Raw genomic sequence first — 21,071 nt, 5'->3', positions numbered from 1 at the left:
CAGGTGACAGGTGTAACTGGCTCTGGTTCCCAGCATGTCCCAGACACAGAGGCACAGTGTTGTGTCTGAGGAGCCAACAGGGTTGTCAGGGTTCGTCTCAGCTTCACAAACCTGGGAACACATTCTACCACAACATCATTACTCTGCTAAGGAAGACGGATCGCTTTACAGCCTCTATATTCCAATAGGTCTACATTGTGCGGGTGTTGAACGTTCCTATTTGCAACAAGAGATGAGCACTCTCTTAGTCAAACGCACAGCCAGACAAGACCAATGGGACGAGATCTGCGTCTTTGCAGATCTTATCCTCTGAGCCTCTATAGACGCCATCCAAGGCCTTGTGGTGGTTGGGGAGAGAGCCCATATGGCTCAACTTATCCAGCCAAGGGAAATAGCAGATTTCCTAGACTCTCATTTCGTGCCGAAGAATCTGTCTGGGCCTTCTGTTGCCACCATGCGGCAGAAGTACGAACTTTGCAAGAAGGTAGGTGAAGCCTTCAACTTCGTTTTGCCCCGGAGGACTGGGAAACATGGCAACCCAGTCTCCCCTTCCTCAGCCGAAGGCTTCAAGGGAGGGCAATGCAAAACCTCCAGTGATTCAGCAGGCTGCAAACCCACAGTTCGGCTCTCGTAACAGAGCCCAACAGTGGGGGGAAATGGTCCTTTGCTGCAACCGCCCCGGGGTCCCGCCCACCTGAATCACGGGAGGGTAGAAGGGGTATCCGACCTAGGGGTACATCCCCATCGGTAAATGTAGAGAGGGGCAGCCAACTGTTCACTCTGTGTCATGCCCTGCCTTCTCTCGGGTGGGGTACAGACACGCCCCCCATCAAAATCGAGGAGAGGCCAATCTGTTCTCCTAAAACCCTACCCCTCGTGCAGCATCTCCTTTTCATGCATCCACTCACAAGGAATATAAGGAGGGGGCTCTCACTCAACCCCTGAGTGCCCCCTGTTCCACTGCTCTCCCCTTAGTGCTCCCACAAGCAACCGAGGCAGGAAGACAACTTGCCATTCACCACCGAGCACTCTCCATGAGAACCAGGGGGCTAAGAATCTCCGCCTACATAGACGTTTACTTGATTTGCTCCTCCACACGGGAGCAAGCAGTGCAGTCAATCTTTTTTGAAGTATTTGTATGTTTTGTTTTTGGGCAGCATTCGGCAAGGTTTCTTTTGGCAGTTCAAGCACAACATTTTTTTCTTGAGGCTTGTCGAAGTTTGGTAGCCAAAGTCTACGCCCCTTTGTCAGTGATTGGTTAACAGTAGGATAACAGACTACTCGTTTTCATGAAAAAATTTTTTCTTGAAAAATACTTCACCAACCATCTTAATTATACAGTATGTAAAATTGCGCGACTAAGACATCCTTGGCAAAAACATCAACATTATTTACAGAATTCTTCAGTTATCTTAGATTAATTCGGACTACTTTGAGGAACTCTATTTGTTGAGGGAAAACAGTAATATTGGTATTTTAATCTTTTGATGCATACGTTCACATATTTGTGATCATTGTTGCGTGGTACCATTGAGTGTACCATCGCAAACATGTGATTGGAACGGTAGCAACAGAAAGTCTACATATGATGCAAAAAACACATCTAAATAGTGCTGTTGTCTTTAAAAGCATCAAAACAATGTTTCGTACTGGTGGAAAATATAGGTCTTCACAACTGTATTCCTCAATTTCACCTCTTATTGTAAAAATATCTATGTGAACTTCATCAATCAAGCATCACACGGAACACATCCACAGCCAAACGCATTCCACAAATCAGTCTAAATAACAGGTGGTGCTGACAAAAAACATCAACAACATTATTCAACCCCTTGCGTTTTTCCAATATTGTTGGATTACAACCTGTGTGAAAAAGTGGTGCGTGCATATGTATTAACCCCCTTTGCTAAATTAAGATCTGGTGCAACCAATTACCTTCAGAAATCACATAAAAAGTTAAATAAAGTCCACCTGTGTGCAATGTAAGTGTCACATGATCTGTCACATGTTCTCAGTATATATACACAACTGTTCTGAAAGGCCCCAGAGTCTGAACACCACTAAGCAAGGGGCACCACCAAGCAAGTGGCACAATGAAGACCAAGGAGCTCTCCAAACAGGTCAGGGACAAAGTTGTGGAGAAGTACAGCTCAGGGTTGGGTTATGAAAAAATATCTGAAACTTTGAACATCCCACGGAGCACTATTAAATCCATAAAAAATGGAAAGAATATGGCACCACAACAAACCTGCCAAGAGAGGGCTGCCCACCAAAACAGATCAGGTAAGGACGGCATTAATCAGAGAGGCAACAAAGAGACCAAAGATAACCCTAAAGGAGCTGCAAAGCTCCACAGTGGAGATTGGAGTATCTGTCCATATGACTACTTTAGTCTACACTCCACAGGGTTGGGCTTTACGGAAGAGTGCGCAGAAAAAAGCCATTGCTTAAAGAAAAACATATGGAAGAAGGTACTCTCGTCAGATGAGACTAAAATTGAGATTTTTGACCATCAAGGAAAACCCTATGTCTGGCAAACCCAACACCTCTCATCACCCAGAGAACACCATCCCAACAGTGAAGCATGGTAGTGGCATCATCACACTGTGGGGATGTTTTTCATCAGCAGGGACTGGGAAACTGGTCAGAAATGAATGATTGATGGCACTAAATACAGGAAAATTCTTGAGGGAAACCTGTTTCAGTCTTCCAGAGATTTGAGCCTGGGACGGATGTTCACCTTCCAACAGGGCAATGACCCTAAGCATACTGCTAAATCAAAACTTGAGTGGTTTAATGGGAAACATTTAAATGTCTTGGAATGGCCTAGTCAAAGCCAAGACTTCAATCCAATTGAGAATCTGTGGTATGACTTAAAGATTACTGTACACCAGTGGAACCCATCCAACTTGAAGGAGCTGGAGGAGTTTTGCCATGAAGAATGGACAAAATCCCAGTGGCTAGATGTGCCAAGCTTATAGAGACATACACTGTAATTGTGAGCTGTGAGCTGTAATTGCTGCAAAAGGTGGCTCTACAAAGTATTGACTTTGGGGGGGTGGGTGGGGGGGGGGGGGGGTGAATAGTTATGCATGCTCAAGTTTTCAGTTTTTTCATCTTGTTTCTTGTTTGTTTCACAATGGAAAATATTTTACATCTTCAAAGTGGGAGGCATGTTGTGTAAATCAAATGATACACCCCCCCCCCAAAAAAAAATCACATTTATTTCCAGGTTGTAAGGCAACAATATTGGAAAAATGCCAAGGGGCATGTATAACTATTCATTCAAGATGGCGTAGCAGTGCAGACGTGGTTTGTTGTCCTCTCGTTTACTTGTTGTATTTTTCATATTTTTTGTATATATTCCAATTTATTTTTCAATCTCTTTTTCCATTTTTAAATTAAATATACCTTCCGGTAACCCGCCTCACTCAATGTGACACGGAATTGCTATTTTTTTTAGACCATATAGCCAAAACTTTCATCAGAAGGTAGCCAGCTAATTTTAGGTATTGTTAGCCACTGCTAGCTGCTTTTACCCTCTGCTCAGGCAACAGCTGTTTTTTTAGCCTGGATAATACCTTCCAGCCTCGGACTGTTTTTCTCCACTACAACGCCAGATTCCTGCTGACCATTGATCATCACAGCTAGCTATCTTCAACTGAGTGACCCAACCCCGAAGCTAGACCTGAGCCAGGCGCATCTCCCGGCTAGCAAACGAAATTCCCACAACTACGATACCTCTTTCGTGTCTCCCGCGTGCTAGTGTAGTAACGACTACCTAGCTGCTTCCCTGTTTCGTCTATTGCTGTACACTGGACCCTATGATCACTTGGCTACATAGCTGATGCCTGCTGGACTGTTAATTTATCACGGTACTCCACTTTGTTTACCTTTGTTTATCTGTCGGCCCTAGCCCCGAACTCAGGCCCTATGTGTAGTTAACTGACTCTCTCTGCCCATTCATCGCCATTTTACCTGTTAGCTGATTAGCTGTTGTTGTCTTACCCGTTGTTGACTAAGCTAGCTCTCCCAATCAACACGTGTGATTGCTTTATGCCTCGCTTTGTCTCTCTCAAATGTCAATATGCATTGTATACTGTTGTTTAGGATAATTATCATTGTTTCAGTAAACTGTGGAGCCCCTAGTCCCACTGTACATGCCTTAGATACCTCCTTTGTCCCACCTCCCACACATGCGGTGACCTCACCCAATATAACCAGCATGTCCAGAGATGCAACCTCTCTTGTCATCACTCAGGGCCTGGGTTTACCTCCACTGTACCCACACCCCACCATACCCCTGTCTGCACATTATGCCCTGAATCTATTCTACCACGCCCAGAAATCTGCTCCTTTTATTCCCTGTCCCCAACGCACCAGACGACCAGTTTTGCTAGCCTTTAGCCGTACCATAATCCTAATCCTCCTCTGTTCCTCGGGTGATGTGGAGGCTAATCCAGGCCCTGTGTGTCCCCAGGCACTCTCATTTGTTGACTTCTGTAATCGAAAAAGCCTTGGTTTTGTGCATGTTAACATCAGAAGCCTCTTCCCTAAGTTTGTTTTACTCACTGCTTTAGCACACCCCGCCAACCCCGATGTCCTTGCCGTGTCTGAATCCTGGCTTAGGAAGGCCAGATTTCCATACCCAACTACAACATTTTCCGTCAAGATAGAACTGCCAAAGGGGGAGGAGTTGCAATCTACTGCAAACTTCAGTCATACTTTCCAGGTCTATGCCCAAACAGTTCGAGCTTCTAATTTTTAAAATTAATCTCTCCAGAAATAAGTCTCTCACTGTTGCCGCCTGTTATAGACCCCCCCCGCTCCAGCTCCCAGCTGTGCCCTGGACACCATATGTGAATTGATTGACCCCATCTATCTTCAGAGTTCGTTCTGTTAGGTGACCTAAACTGGGATATACTTAACACCCCAGCAGTCTTACAATCTATGCTTGATGCCCTCAATCTCACACAAATGATCAAGGTAACCACCAGGTACAACCTTAAATCCATAAACATGGGCACCCTCATAGATATTATCCTGACCAACAGCCCTCCAAATACACCTCTGCAGTTTTCAATCAGGATCTCAGCGATCACTGCCTCATTGTCTGCATCCGCTATGGGTCTGCGGTCAAACGACCAGCACTCATCACTGTCAAACGCTCCCTAAAACACTTCTGCGAGCATGTCTTTCTAATCGACCTGACCCAGGTATCCTGGAAGGATATTGACCTCATCCCGTCAGTCGAGGATGCCTGGTCGTTCTTTAAAAGTAATTTCCTCACCATCTTAAATAAGCATGCCCCTTTCAAAAAATGTAGAACTAAGAACAGATATAGCCCTTGGTTCACTCCAGACCTGACTGCCCTTGACCAGCACGAAAACATCCTGTGGCGGACTGCAATAGCATCGAATAGTCCCCACGATATTAAACTGTTCAGAGAAGTCAGGAACCAATACACACAGTCAGCCAGGAAAGCAAAGGCTAGCTTTTTCAAACAGAAATTTGCATTCTGTAGCTCTAACTCTAAAACGTTTTGGGACACTAAAGTCCATGGAGAACAAGAGCACCTCCTCCCAGCTGCCCACTGCACTGAGGCTAGGCGACACGGTCACCACCGATAAATCCATGATAATCGAACATTTCAATAAGCATTTCTCTACGGCTGGCCATGCTTTCTTCCTGGCAACCCCAACCCCGGCCAACAGCTCCGCACCCCTCGCAGCTACTTGCCCGAGCCTCCCCAGCTTCTCCTTCACCCAAATCCAGATCGCAGATGTTCTGAACGAGCTGCAAAACCTGGACCCGTACAAATCAGCTGGGCTAGACAATCTGGACCCTCTCTTTCTAAAATGATCCACCACCATTGTTGCAACCCCTATTACCAGTCTGTTCAACCTCTCATTTCGTCCGAGATCCCTAAAGATTGGAAAGCTGCCGCGGTCATCCCCCTCTTCAAAGGGGGTGACACTCTAGACCCAAACTGTTACTGACCTATATCCATCCTGCCCAGCCTTTCTAAAGTCTTTGAAAGCCAAGTTAATAAACAGATCACTGACCATTTCGAATCCCACCATACCTTCTCCGATTTGCATTCCGGTTTCCGAACTGGAAACGGGTGCACCTCAGCCACGCTCAAGGTACTAAACGATATCATAACCGCCATCGATAAAAGACAGTACTGTGCAGCAGTCTTCATCGACCTGGCCAAAGCTTTCGACTCTGTCAATCACCGTATTCTTATTGGCAGACTCAATAGCCTTGGTTTCTCAAATGACTGCCTCGCCTGGTTCACCAACTACTTTGCAGATGGAGTACAGTGTGTAAAATTGGAACACCTGTTATCCAGTCCTCTGGCAGTCTCTATGGGGGTGCACTGGGTTCAATTCTCAGGCCGACTCTTTTCTCTGTATATATCAACGATGTCGCTCTTGATTCCCTGATCCACTTCTACGCAGACGACACCATTCTGTATACATCTGGCCCTTCCTTGGACACTGTGTTAACTAACCTCCAAACGAGCTTCAATGCCATACAAAACTCCTTCCGTGGCCTCCAACTGCTCTTAAATGCTAGCAAAACCAAATGCATGCTTTTCAACCGTTCGCCGCCCGCACCGACTGGCATCACTAATACAAATTTTCCACCATAATTTGAAAATAAATTCATTAAAAATCCTACAATGTGATTTTCTGTATTTTTTTCCCCTCATTTTGTCTGTCATGGTTGAAGTGTACCTATGATGAAAATTACAGGCCTCTCTCATCTTTTTAAGTGGGAGAACTTGCACAATTGGTGGCTGACTAAATACTTTTTTGCCCCACTCTTTGTTATCTGGCTAGACTGTAATTTCTCCTTCCAGATTCATATGAAACAATTCCAATCCAAAATCAAATCTAGAATCGGCTTTCTATTTCGCAACAAAGCCTCCTTCACTCACGCCGCCAAACTTACCCTGGTAAAACTGACTATCCTGCCGATCCTCGACTTCGGCGATGTAATCTACAAAATAGCTTCCAATAATGGATGCAGTCTATCATAGTGCCATCCGTTTTCTTACCAAAGCGCCTTATACCACACACCACTGCGACCTGTATGCTTTAGTCGGCTGGCCCTCGCTACATATTCGTTGCCAGACCCACTGGCTCCAGGTCATCTACAAGTCTATGCTAGGTAAAGCTCTGCCTTATCTCAGCTCACTGGTCACGATAACAACACTCACCCGTAGCATGCGCTTCATCAGGTATATCTCACTGGTCATCCCCAAAGCCAACACCCCCGTTGGCCACCTTTCCATCCAGTTCTCTGCTGCCAGTGACTGGAACGAATTGCAAAAATTGCTGAAGCTGGAGACTTACATTTCCCTCACTAACTTTAAACATCAGCTATCTGAGCAGCTAACCGACCGCTGCAGCTGTAGAAAGTCCATCTGTAAATAGCCCACCCAATTTACCTACCTCATACCCATATTGTTTTTATTTACTTTGCTGCTCTTTTGCACACCAGTATCACTACTTACACACCATCATCTGCTCATCGTCTGCTCATCTATCACTCCAGTGTTAAAAACCTGTTGAGGCAAGGGGTTCCCCTACGGGAACTCCACCCCCCGTTCAGCTGAAAAGGTGGTACAGGGAATGTAAAAATATTCTTTAGAAATATTTAACCTCCACACATTAACAAGTCCAATACCTCAAATGAAAGATAAACACCTTGTTCATCTACCCAGCGTGTCAGATTTTTTAAATGTTTTACGGCGAAAACACAACATATATTTATGTTAGACCACCACCAAACCAAAGAAAAAATCAATCACTAACCTTCTGTCATCAGATGACAGTCATATGACATGTTACACAGTACATTTATGTTTTGTTCGATAATATGCATTTTATATCCAAAAATCTCGGTTTACATTGACACCATGTTCAGAAAATCCTCCAAAATATCCGGAGGAATTATAGAAAGCTACGCCAGATAACAGAAATACTCATCATAAACTTTGACTAAAGATACATGTTCTACATGTAATTAAAGATACACTGGTTCTTAATGCAACCACTGTGTCACATTTTTTTGAACGTTACGGAAAAAGCCTAACATTGCAATAATCTGAGACGGCGCTCAGACAATATTTCTCCGCCATGTTGGAGTCAACAGAAATACAAAATTACAACGTAAATATTCCCTTACCTTTGATGATCTTTCATCAGAATGTAGTGCAAGGAGTCCTAGTTCAACAATAAATTGTTTTGTTTCATAATGTTCAATTCTAGTGTCCAAGTAACAGCATTTGCTACCACTTTCAGCTCACATGCCCAAAAAATGACTTCTTGTCCAGGATAACTTTGCATCAAAACTTCCAAAAGACATATTACAGGTCGAAGAAACTGGTCAAAATAAGTGCAGAATCAATCTTCAGGATGTTATAATCATATATATCCAATAGCATTCCAACCGGATCATTCGTTTTCATCTGGGGCTGATTGGAACAGCCAAAGCACTCAAAGACAAACGCGCCACAACAAAATGGCATTCTCTTGCGACACCGACTCTTTTCTCTCCCATTAGGTCAAAGTTCACAGCAAATGCTCCATTACACTTTCTACTGAATGAGGACATCTAGTGGAAGACGTAGGAAGTGTTTCCAGATCCATAACTTGTTGGGAAGGGAGGGGGTGATGACGTCAATGTTGCCCCAACTTTCAGGATTTCAAAACTTGTTTGGAAGATTGCCTGCCCTGTGAGTTCTGTTATACTCACAGACATAATTCAAACGGTTTTAGAAACTTCAGATCGCAATTGTAAATGAGAACTTGTTCTCAAATAGCTTACCTGGTTAAATAAAGGTGAAATAAAAAATAAAAATATAAATAAATACTTTCGCAAGCCACTGTAAGTTAGTGACCTAACAGCTAGACTTGTTTACAATGTACCACATCTCTGGTGAGCATAAGGGAGACATGTAATATTTTTTAGAAATGTGCCAACTAAGCTAACATTTCAAGTCCATGGGGGTAGAATTGGGGGAAGGTATCGTGGGGGGATATTGGAGGAAATATTACTATGATGGGGGGATTTATCAATAAAGAGGGGGGGAAACAGGAGAAGTTTATAAGCTAAATAATAATAAAAACCCTGGAAAGGGGGGTCTGAGCTGGCAACCCTGAGTAACCATAGTTACAATCTAGTCAGTGCTCACAGAAAAACGGAACTCTTGATAGACTCCGATCACCATTGAATATAGAGATAATGTCCAGTTTCAAAAGGAAACGCCTCACTGGTGAGGAGATACAAGAAATATTTTGAAATTCTGATGAAGAATCTGTAATTGAGAGTGAGTCGGATCAATCAGATAGTCATGATGAAATCTGCCCCCCAACCTTCTGGACTGTGAGATGTCTGAGGACAATGGTGCCCACCCCATCTTGAAGGCAATGAGCAGCCCTCACCTTCAAAATATCTGGTGCTGCTGCCAATCTTGTAGGCTGTGAGGGAGAAGCGGTTGAAGTTGAGGAGGATGGTCCCTGCTGGAGATCCTGTCACTTCACAGCATCAGAGATAGACTTCAATGACACCCTGTCTGGCATGTTTTAAACTGTTCCTTGATCAGGAATATATCATATTAAAGGAAAACACAGGGCTCACTTCCAATGTATCACAATTCTGAATGCCTTTAGCCTAGTAAATATGCATATTTGTTTGCAGGTATTCTAGTGGACTGAAGGAGAAGACACCATGACGTAAAAGGGAAGCTCTCAAAATAGGTGAACACTACCATCAGTAAAATGTATACATCCCTGTACACGGTGCTGTGGATGGGGCTAGTGAAGGGCTCTGCAAAGGAACTACTGGACCACTGACCACATACTGCAGACCCCTTTTTTCCTAAAACTTTTTGCCTAGGACCACTTCCTTGTCTTGCTGAGAGCGCTCAACTTTGTGAGCAACGCCACTGCCAATCTCACTGACCACCTTCACAAAATTAGTAATATTCTAGGCAGCTTTACCAAGACATTTGGAAGAGTGTTTGTGCCTCACAAGGACTTGGGCATTGATGAGTCTCTCATGCCTTGGAAAGGGAGGCTTGCATTCCATCAATGCATCCCATCAAAGAGCCACAGATCAAGTTCTTTGTTTTATGTGACTGTCTGACAGGATATGTACAGGACCTGATCACATACACCGGAGCCACCACAGATATAAGGCATGTTGAGGGTCTTGGCACATCTGAGTCAGTGGTGATCACCATGATGCAGTATTACCTCAGAAAGGGGCACACTGTGTTTGTGGTACAGTAGCCCAACCATTTTCCAGTACCTTTTGAGGGAGAACACAGGGGCCCGTGGCTCAGTGAGATCCAACAGGAAGGGCATGCCAATATTCAAAAATAAAATGAGCAAGAGGGAGGTGGAGTTCCAAACCAATGGGGAGATAATGGCAGTGAAATGGCATGACGAAAGCAATGTCCATGTTCTGTCCACCGTGCACACTTCCAAAATGTTTGACAAAGGAAAACTGGACTATGTCACTGGAGAGAGTAAAATTAAGCCACCTGTGTGTTGGAGTACAACAAGAAGATGGGAGAAATTGACAAAGCGGACATGCAAAACAGTTTTGTTGGGTGCGCCAGAAAGTCCCTCAAATGGTTCAAGAAGCTATTTTTTCGACCTAATTGACATAGCTCTCCTCAACGTCCTCATTGTCCACCAGCAGGTCACAGGGAGCTCGTACCAGCACTACAGGATAAACCTGATGCGTCAGCTCCTTGAGGACCACCACTGGGGGCCGGCCTGCCTCTGACAATCCTCTATGCCTCACTGGATGCCACTTCCCAAGCGATGTCCCTCAGACCACCGTGCAAGGGACAAGCACAAGGAGGCATTGCATGGTCTGTCTAACATCAACAAAGAAAGATGGCCAAGTATATGTGTGAGCCTTGTAACACAGTCCCTTGCTTTGGCAAGTACCACACCCTCAAGCACTTCTGAGTGGAAAGTAGGGCAGGGGGCAATTGTAGCTTTTTGCTGATATTTTGAAGAAATTGAATTGTAAAATGTATTGAAATGCATGACTTGAGGTGTTTGATGCGTGGTGGGTGAAGGGGGATCATATTTTGCCTAGCCAAAAACTTTAGCCTAATCTGTTTCATCAGCTGGCTACTATTATAGACTAAAGAACACGATTTGAGTTATTATATTACATTGACTTTTCCTAGGAATATACTGTATTGTTAGTAATACTCATACAAATGTAACCACGATTTGGAAGGAGAGCGATAACTGTTTCACCAACATACATTCAGCCCATAAATAGCACCAAAGCATGAACCTCGATAATCCTGTTTAGCTCCATAGTTTACAATAACCCATTATACAGTGGGGAGAAGAGAGGTCTGTAATTTTTATCATAGGTACACTTCAACTGTGAGAGACGGAATCTAAAACAAAAATCCAGAAAATCACATTGTATGATTTTTAAGTAATGAATTAGCATTTTATTGCATGACATAAGTATTTGATCACCTACCAACCAGTAAGAATTCTGTCTCTCACAGACCTGTTGGTTTTTCTTTAAGAAGCCCTCCTGTTCTCCACTCATTACCTGTATTAACTGCACCCGTTTGAACTCGTTACCTGTATAAAAGACACCTGTCCACACACTCAATGAAACAGACTCCAACCTCTCCACAATGGCCAAGACCAAAGAGCTGTGTAAGAACATCAGGGATAAAATTGTAGACCTGCACAAGGCTGGGATGGGCTACAGGACAATAGGCAATCAGCTTGGTGAGAAGGCAACAACTGTTGGCCCAATTATTAGAAAATTGAAAAAGTTCAAGATGATGGTCAATCACCCTCGGTCTGGGGCTCCATGCAAGATCTCACCTCGTGGGGCATCAATGATCATGAGGAAGGTGAGGGATCAGCCCAGAAGTACACGGCAGGACCTGGTCAATGACCTGAAGAGAGCTGGGACCACAGTCTCAAAGAAAACCATTAATAACACACTACGCCGTCATGGATTAAAATCCTGCAGAGCATGCAAGGTCCCCCTGCTCAAGCCAGCGCATGTCCAGGCCCATCTGAAGTTTGCCAATGACCATCTGGATGATCCAGAGGAGGAATGGGAGAAGGTCATGTGGTCTTATGGGACAAAAATATAGCTTTTTGGTCTAAACTCCACTCGCCGTGTTTGGAGGAAGAAGAAGGATGAGTATAACCCCAAGACACCATCCCGACCGTGAAGCATGGAGGTGGAAACATAATTCTTTGGGGATGCTTTTCTGCAAAGGGGACAGGACGACTGCACCATATTGAGGGGAGGATGGATGGGGCCATGTATCGCGAGATCTTGGCCAACAACCTCCTTCCCTCAGTAAGAGCATTGAAGATGGGTCGTGGCTGGGTCTTCCAGCATGACAACGACCCAAAACACACAGCCAGGGCAACTGAGGAGTGGCTCCGTAAGAAGCATCTCAAGGTCCTGGAGTGGCCTAGCCAGTCTCCAGACCTGAACCCAATACAACATCTTAGGAGGGAGTTCAAAGTCCCTATTGCCCAGTCTGTATGGAGGAGTGGGCCAAAATCCCGGCTACAGTGTGTGCAAACCTGGTCAAGAACTACAGGAAACGTATGATCTCTGTAATTGCAAACAAAGGTTTCTGTACCAAAAAGTACCAAAGTTCTGCTTTTCTGATGAATCAAATACTTATGTCATGCAATAAAATGCAAATGAATTACTTAAAAATCATACAATGTGATTTTCTGGATTCATCTCTCACAGTTGAAGTGTACCTATGATATAAATTACAGACCTCTACATGCTTTGTAAGTAGGAAAACCTGCAACATCGGCAGTGTATCAAATACTTGTTCTCCCCACTGTATCTACAACCTCGCCTCACTCATGTCACGGTCTCCACATACAATACAGCTGATTACACACACACACACACACACACACACCATTCAATCTGATCACCCACACAAAATACCTCAGAGTGACTTGATCCACTCTGCTCTCACTCTCCTCCGCCCCGACCAGGCTAGAAACTATCCAAGCCATAATACTCACCGCATTTGATGAATGTGAAATATCTTCCTTGTTTAGCGACGAGGCAGGCGTCTTTAGGCTACGGGTCCAGTGGTGATAATACAATGGCATGATTATGAAATGTAGCCACCGATTAGTCTAGTTTTTCCAGGGGAGAATAAATTAAATGAATTAAAAATATTAACAAAAAGTATTCAGGATGCCAGCGTTTCCCTTAGCCATGGTCGGCACATGTAATATTGGCTCATACCTCGCTCTCAATTTGTTTGTTCGACACTATTATGTCAAACATACCAGACTTAGTACCACAGGTTTCACACGTGCAGCCCCTCAGACAGACTAATACCAAAGCCTCTTTCAGATAATAATAAATGTAATATATATATATATAATTATATCATTATCAATAATACTATAGATACTCACTGCTACTAACATAGGAAGAAGGGATAAGTGACTGAGTGGTTCAAAATTAAAGTTTTACAAAGCGTCATATAGAGCAGACAATGCAGCCTTGATGCAGTGAGCGGTGCAGAGAATAGTGGCAAAATACAACAATCAACTATCATAATCTGTGTGGGCATCAGACCGCACAGACCGTGATTGACCACCTAGGCATTAAGCTGGATTCTCTGTCTTATCAGGCTACACTATTGGAGGGCTGCATTGTGTCGTTCTGACAATGCTTCTCCCTGTTCAAAAGGGGGCGGTCGGTCACACTCAGAACGTGTCTTCGAGTGCTAGGGTTGATGGCGTCCACCATCTCAGCAGTACCACTGGGACTACTGAGAATGACAGACTTTCCCCCGTCAGGTGACTGCCCTTCGCTTGTGTTTATTACAACACCGCAATCAACAGATATCGGTGACCCAGTTTCCGGCAATTCGTCACTGGAGGGGCCCCTCGATCTTCTTCTCTGGCTCTTCCCTATGAGTAGTGTCATTGAGGAAGGTGGTGACGACAGACTAACTGTCAATATTATTCTGTGGAGCAGAGCACACCTAGGTTGTGAAATTCAGTCTGGCCATCGTACACAATAGCGGGATACACACCAATGGGGCTGGATGAACTGGCTGATGCTCTATGCTTTTCCTTCTCTATGCTTGTTTCTCCCCAATCTGAACAGAGTGCGGAACAAGGATTATCCCTCATCTTGGTAGCCCCATGGTGGTTAGGCAGACTCTGGTTAGGGGAGATAATTTGGCTGCTTTATGATGAGCCCTTGTAACTTTCTTTACACAGTGGTCTGTTGACCCAGGCGAAGAGCTTTTCCACCCTCACCTGGAAACCATGGCCCCCTGGGCCAAGCCCGTAAAGGGATACATCTGAAGGTGACAGGCTTGCATCTCGGAGTCATTCAGACTATCCAGAGCACAAGAGCCCCTTCTACACCCTCACTGTATGAAAACAAGTGGTGCGTTTTTGAGAAGTGGTGTGACCGAAAACAGATCATTCTTTACTAATCAGTGGTTTGAACCAAAATTATTTTCCAATCATTCCGTTCTGAACAGAACCCATATTTATACATTTTTTACCAGATAATTAAGTTCTGAACTGGTTAGAACCAAAAAAAGGTTAATATATTTCATTTTTGATATTTTTTTTTACCTGTGAAATCAACATTGTTTTTACAAAATAGCTTATTAATTTACACTGAAATTTCACCGGTGAGGAGAGAACGATAGAGAGGGGTGGACATGGAGGGGGCTTGGCTTAAAACGATGAACATTATGACATGACGTGAACGTTTTATGTGTTTAGACTATTACTATCATTATAACTTTTATATACATAAAGACTATGTTTTGAAAAAAAATACATTATTAACCGGTTCTCAAGATTTGAAAATTAAGGTTATTTTCTGGAACACTAGAGATCCCTTTAATTTCCAGTTCTTTTTTTGTTCCTCCAAAAATTGCATTATTTTGTGGGTTTTCGGTTCTGTTCCCTGAACCGCTTTCAACGCCTGCTACCAATGCTCTGTATCTAAGATTTTATACCTTTTGGACAGAGGGAAAGTGTTTCCCACAGTTAAGATCCATTTAGCCGCTATCTCTGCCAGTCATAAAGGCTTAGAAAACAACACAGTTGGGAAACACCCGCTGTTGTATTGTTTCATGAAGCGGGCGTGTTGCTTACGCCCAGTTACCAAGCCTTTGGCCCCATCTTGGGACCTGTCTACTGTGCTTGAGGTGATTTCTGAGCAACCTTTTGCTGGGAAGCGTGAAGTTGAAATATATACCTTTCAAAACTGCTTTGCTGATTGCCCTTACATCCGCAAAGCAAGTGAGTGAGCTACACACACTACCAGTCCACCATTTGTGCCTACAGTTTCCCCCAGGTTTTCCAAGGTAACATTTTTACCCTTTTCCAAGGTAACATTGTTATGCCTAAGGTCAGCGGCAATTACAATTGTCTCGCCTTAGAGCTTAAGGCTTTCCATCCGCTGCCCTTCAACACGGAGTCTCCAGGGTTTGTGTCCAGTACGCAAGTTGCGCATCTACTTGGATAGAATGAGAGCATGTGCAAGAGTTACCAACTCTTTGTGTCCTGGGCGCCTACCCTGTAAAGAAGGGCCCCTCTCTCGTAAATGGCTATCCCATTGGATAGTGGAGGCTATTATATTTGATTATAATAGCAAGCCACCTGAGGGCTCATTTAATCAGAGGTTTGGCTACCTCTTGGGCACTGTTTACAAGAGATTTGCGAGGCAGCATGTTAGGCTGCCTCGCGCCCCTAAGATCTTTATGAGGTTTAACCGACTGAACGTAACTGCACCTTCATTGGGGCATACAGTCCTCATTGTGGGAGCCTCTGAGGGGTGATGCTGTTGGAACTACCCTGGCTTCAGGAAAGCATGTTTGCGTTACAGGAGTTGGCCATATCTCAGAGAGACATGGACACTTGTATTTGAAATAGAACTCAAGGTAACTTACGTCACCTCAATTCTTCGATGAGAATATGAGTGAGATGTCTCACCCTCATGAGTGGCTCACTTTATGGAGGAAAAGGCTCACCTTATTCGCCACTCGACCTGTCTGTCTCCAACAGATGCTGTGTGATTGGTTACTTTGAGGTTGTGGACACGCCCAGGTGTCTCCCATAGTGAGACATCGAAAAAAGTATTTGAAATAGAACCGGGGTTACTTAAGTAACCCTGAGTTCATGTTTAAATATTGCAATATGTATGTCTACCTGCGTTTGTAACTGATCAACACAGAGTGTACAAAACATGAAGAACACCTTCCTAATATTGAGTTGCACTCCCTTTTGCTCTCAGAGCAGCCTCAATTTGTTAAGTTAGCTGGATTTCCTTTGGGTGGTGAACAATTCTTGATATACATGGGGAACTATTGAACATGAAAAACCCAGCAGCGTTGCAGTTCTTGACACTCAAACCGGTGCGCCTGGCACCTACTACCATACCCCGCTCAAAGGCACATAAAGCTTGTGTCTTCCCCGTTCACCCTCTGAATGGCACACATACACAATCTATATCTCAATTGCCCCAAGGCTTAAAAATCCTTCTTTAACCTGTCCCCTCCCCTTCATCTACACTGATTGAGGTGGATTTAAGAAGTGACATCAATAAGGGATCATAGCTTTCACCTGGATTCACTTGGTCAGTCCATGTCATGGAAAGAGTAGGTGTTCCTAATGTGTTGAACACTCAGTGTATAGTTTTTTTTTTTTTTTTTTCAAAATTTATTTTATATAGCCCTTCGTACATCGGCTGATATCTCAAAGTGCTGTACATAAACCCAGCCTAAAACCCCAAACAGCAAGCAATGCAGGTGTAGAAGCACGGCGGCTAGGAAAAACTCCCTAGAAAGGCCAAAACCTAGGAAGAAACCTAGAGAGGAACCAGGCTATGTGGGGTGGCCAGTCCTCTTCTGGCTGAACCATTAAGTGTGCATTAGTGAGTGAAGTATATTTGACCTAATCCCAGTCCTTATGAGTAGTCACTAGGCTACATTAAGCCCACTTAAATAAAGCCTTTTTCTTGTCTTGGCAGACGCAGAGTAGTCATTTCAGCTCCTATTTCAGGCCACTCCTCCCTAATTAGTATGTTCATAACTTGATCGTCATAGTCCCCTCCAACATGATCCCAAAGTTACTCTACATCAAGTCTGAAAAATCAAGAACGTTAGCAGAGAGAGAGAGGGAGAGAGAGAGAGAGAGAGAGAGAGGGAGATGCAGTAACATTAGGGACACATATACACACACACACACAATCATCATATCAATCAATCAAATGTATTTATAAAGCCCTTTTTACATCAGCCAATGTCACAAAGTGCTCTACAGAAACCAAGCCTAAAACAGCAAACAGCAAGCAATGCAGATGTAGAAGCACGGTGGCTTGGAAAAACTCCCTAGAAAGGCCAGAACCTAGGAAAAAACCTAGAGAGGAACCAGGCTCTGAGGGGTGGCCAGTCCTCTTCTGGCTGTGCCGGGTGGAGATTATAACAGTACATGGACAAGATGTTGCACTCTCTACAACAGTGGTTTTAGAGAGTGCAACAGGTCAGCACCTCAGGAGTAAATGTCAGTTGGCTTTTCATAGTCGATCATTCAGAGTTAAAGACAGCAGGTTCGGTAGAGAGAGAGTCCAAAACAGCAGGTCCGGGACAAGATAGCACATCCGGTGAACAGGTCAGGGTTCCATAGCCGCAGGCAGAACAGTTGAAACTGGAGCAGCAGCATGACCAGGTGGACTGGGGACAGCAAGGAGTCATGAGAAATACTCCAGATATTACAGACTGATCCTATCCCCCCGACATATAAACAAGTGCAGCGTAAATACTGGAGGCTGAGAATGGAGGGGTCGGGAGACACTGTGGCCCTGTCCGACGATACCCCCGGAGAAGGCCAAACAGGCAGGATATAACCCTACACACTTTGCCAAGGTACAGCCCCCACACCACTAGAGGGATATCTTCAACCGCCAACCTACTACCCTTAGACAAGGCCGAGTATAGCCCACAACGACCTCCCCCATGGCACTAACCCGATGGGGGCGCCAACCCGTACAGGAAGATCACGTCAGTGACTCAACCCACTCAAGTGACGCACCCCTCCTAGGGACGGCATGGAAGAGCACTAGTAAGCCAGTGACTCAGCCCCCGTAATAGGGTTAGAGGCAGAGAATCCCAGTGGAGAGAGGGGAACCGGCAGGGCAGAGACAGCAAGGGCGGTTCGTCCCTCCAGTGCCTTTTCGTTCACCTTCACACCCCTGTGCCAGATTCCACTCAATCATAGAACCTACTGAAGAGATTAGTCTTCAATAAAGACTTAAAGGTTGAGACTGAGTCTGCGTCTCTCACATGGATAGGCAGACCATTCCATAAAAATTGAGCTCTATAGGAGAAAGCCCTGCCTCCAGCTGTTTGCTTAGAAATTATAGGGACAGTATGGAGGCCTGCGTCTTGTGACCATAGTGTATGTGTAGCTATGTACGGCAGGACCAAATTGGAAAGATAAGTAAGAGCAAGCCCATGTAATGCTTTGTAGGTTAGAGGTAAAACCTTGAAATCAGCCATAGCCTTAACAGGAAGGCAGGTTAACACTGGAGTAATATGATCACATGTTTTGGTTCTAGTCAAGATTCTAGCATCTGTGTTTAGCACTAACTGAAGTTTTTTTTATTTATTTTTTTTATTTTACCTTTATTTAACCAGGCAAGTCAGTTAAGAACAAATTCTTATTTTCAATGACGGCCTGGGAACAGTGGGTTAACTGCCTGTTCAGGGGCAGAACGACAGATTTGTACCTTGTCAGCTCGGGGGTTTGAACTCGCAACCTTCCGGTTACTAGTCCAACGCTCTAACCACTAGGCTACGCTGCCGCCCCAGCTGGGGCGCCAGAAAATAGAGCATTGTAGTAGTCTAATCTAGAAATGAGAAAATCATGGATGAAATATTCTGCATAATTTTTGTACAGAAAGTTTCTGATTTCTGCAATGTGACGAAAAAAGCTGTCCTTGAAATATACTTGATATGTTCGTCAAAAGAGAGATCAGGGTCCAAAGTAAAGCTGAGGTTCTTCACAGTTTTACTAGAGATGACTGTACAACCATCAAGATTAATTGTCATATCCAACAGAAGATCTCTTTGTTTCTTGGGATCTAGAACTAGCATCTTTGTTTGTCCGAGTTTAAAAGTAAAACTTAAACCGCGATAAACTTCCTTATGTCTGAAACACAGGCTTCCAGGGAGGGCAATTTTGGGGCTTCACCATGTTTCATCGACATGTACAGCTGTGTATAGTCCGCATAGCAGTGAAAGTTAACATTATGTTTCCGAATGACATCACCAAGAGGTAAAATATCTAGTGAAAACAATAGTTGTCGTAAAACGGAACCTTAAGGAACACCGAGATTTACAGCTGATTTGTCAGAAACAAACTGGTATCTTTCCGACAGATAACATCACAACCAGGCCAGAACTTGTCTGTGTATACCAATTTGGGTTTCCAATCTCTCCAAAAGAACATGGTGATCGATGGTATCAAAAGCAGCACTAAGGTCTAGGAGCACGAAGACAGATGCAGAGCCTTGGTCTGACACCATTAAAAGGTTATTTACCACCTTCACAAGTGCAGTCTAAGTGCTATGATGAGGTCTAAAACCAGACTGAAGCATTTCATATACATTGTTTGTCTTCAGGAAGGCAGGGAGAGTTGATATAGGTCGATAGTTTTTGATATTTTTTGGGTCAAGGTTTGGCTTTTACAAGAGAGGTTTTATTACCGCCACTTTTAGTGAGTTTGGTACACATCCGGTGGATGGGGAGACATTTATTATATTTAACATAGGAGGGCCAAGCACAGGAAGCAGCTCTTTCAGTAGTTTAGTTGGAATAGGGTCCAGTATGCAGTTTGAAGGTTTAGAGGCCAATAATATTTTCATCAATGTGTCAAAAGATATAGTATTAAAAAACTTGAGCGTCTCCCTTGGTCCTAGGTTCTGGCAGTGTTGTGCAGACTCAGGACAGCTGAGCATTGGAGAAATACGCAGATTTAAAGAGGAGTACGCAATTATACGCTGCTTCTACTCTGTTTCTAATATATCCAGAGGCCTAGTCACCTTACTCCTTTACATAACTACCTCAATCACTCCAGTATCCCTGCACATTGTAAATATGGTATTGGCACTGACCATGTATATAGGTTACTTACATAGTTGTGTTCTTCTTATTTCTATTTCTCCTGTGTTTTTGTTCTACTTTACTTTTTTCAAAATAGTAAACTGATATTGATTACTGCATTGTTTGCAAAGAAAGGCGTTTGCAAGAAATGAGCTTCACTGAACTTGTGCACTTGACAATAAAACTTGAAACTTATAGGACTGGATTTGAAGTGTATTTGTGGTGCCATGGTATTGTGAAATAAGGGTTAAGTACACTTGGATTCATGTTGGTTTTGGTTATTGGATTTACACTCAATATAGAAGCAATGATCTCCTGTGTTCCTGATAGAAAACTCCACATTTTTACAGTTAATTTAATGTCGATGTAGTATTTAAAAGCCTTGTATTTCTCTGTTAAATCATGTTTAACAAATTTTCCCATCTCTGAGTGACAGAAGTAAATTAAGATATTTCACTAACAGAAATGATTACATGCATTTAACATGAGTGTTGTGCAATTGTGATATTATACTGAGCAAAAATATAAACGCAACATGCAACAATTCCAATGGTTTTACTGAGTTACAGTTAATATAAAGAAATCAGTCAATTCAAATAAATTCATTAGGCCCTAATCTATGGATTTTACATGACTGGGAAGGGGCACAGCCATAAGTGGGCCTGGGAGGTCAAAGGCCCACCCACTTGGGAGCCAGGTCCATCCACTGGAGAGCAAAACCCAGCCAATCAGAATGAGTTTTTCCCCCTAAAAGGGCTTTATTACAGACAAAAATACTCCTCAGTTTCATCAGCTGTCCGGGTGGCTGGTCTCAAACGATTCCGGAGGTGAAGAAGCCAGATGTGGAGGTCCTGGGCTGGCG

The sequence above is a fragment of the Oncorhynchus clarkii genome, chromosome 7, assembly GCF_045791955.1.
Source record: "Oncorhynchus clarkii lewisi isolate Uvic-CL-2024 chromosome 7, UVic_Ocla_1.0, whole genome shotgun sequence".
NCBI classification, from domain to species: domain Eukaryota; kingdom Metazoa; phylum Chordata; class Actinopteri; order Salmoniformes; family Salmonidae; genus Oncorhynchus; species Oncorhynchus clarkii.
This window is presented reverse-complemented; position numbering follows the sequence as displayed.